Below are 966 nucleotides of genomic sequence, written 5' to 3' on the forward strand. Positions count from 1 at the left end.
AATATATGCAAATGATGCACAAGAGAGGGAGGGCGGGGTTAAGGAAGGGTCGAGGCGTTGGAATTATGCAAATTTATGCAAATTTATGCAGATTTACTCCTCTCGGCCTCCCACTGCTCGGGGGTGAGGGTCCGTTGCTCCAGAGCGTGGATCCGGCCCAGCTCCTCCCCCAGCGCCTCGTTCACCAGCCTGGGGGGTTAATTAGTGGTTAATTAGTAGCCAATTAAGCTTCACGAGCCCCTTAATTAGCTGATTAATGAATTAATGAACTCACCGGTGCCGCTGGAGGAGCCCCTTCCCCCGGAATAACGAGGCCACCACCAGGAGGCGGAAGCTGAGGGCGCAGCGGGAGGGGGTGGTGTCCTCCACCTCCTAATTACGGGGTAATTAAGCAAGAATTAATTAGCCACCACCCCTAATTAACCCCCCCGAAAAGATCGTCGAGGCCCAAAGCTCGTTAACCCCCCAAAAGGTCGTTAACAGCCCCACAAAGCCCTCCCAGAGACCCCTCCGACACTAATTAGCACCCTCCAGGGCTAATTAACATGATAATTAGCACTCTCCAAGAGTAATTAACACCCCCCCGGGGGTAATTAACCCTCCCCCAGGCTCATTAATGCCCCCCAAAGCCCTCCCTGAAGACCCCTCCGACGCTAATTAGCAGCCTTCAAGGCTAATTAACATGATAATTAGCACTCTCCAAGAGTAATTAACACCCCCCCGGGGGTAATTAACACCTGCCGGGGGTAATTAACCCTCCCCCAGCCCCATTAACCCCTCCCAAAAGCCCATTAACACCCCCTCAGAGCTAATTAACACCCCTACCAAGACTAATTAGCATCCTCCAGGACTAATTGAACTCATTAACCCCTTCACCGCCAATTAACCCCCCCCGGGCGCTAATTAACCCCCCCCCAAGCGCTAATTAACCCCCCCAAAAGCTCATTAACCCCCCTCGCCGCTAAT

At 52.9% G+C, this 966-nt stretch overlaps 1 long non-coding RNA gene across 1 annotated transcript; it reads right to left on the bottom strand.

The window, feature by feature from the left end:
- Window positions 1-64: 64 nt before the first annotated feature.
- On the bottom strand, window positions 65-436 carry LOC106900554. The gene is made up of 2 exons (XR_001414176.1): window positions 275-436; window positions 65-189 (listed from the first exon to the last, which is right to left on the bottom strand). It is a non-coding gene; the product is annotated as an uncharacterized LOC106900554 (long non-coding RNA).
- Between the last annotated feature and the right edge of the window lie 530 nt (window positions 437-966).

This window comes from Calidris pugnax, unplaced genomic scaffold (assembly GCF_001431845.1).
Source record: "Calidris pugnax isolate Ruff unplaced genomic scaffold, ASM143184v1 scaffold2650, whole genome shotgun sequence".
In the NCBI taxonomy this organism is placed as follows: domain Eukaryota; kingdom Metazoa; phylum Chordata; class Aves; order Charadriiformes; family Scolopacidae; genus Calidris; species Calidris pugnax.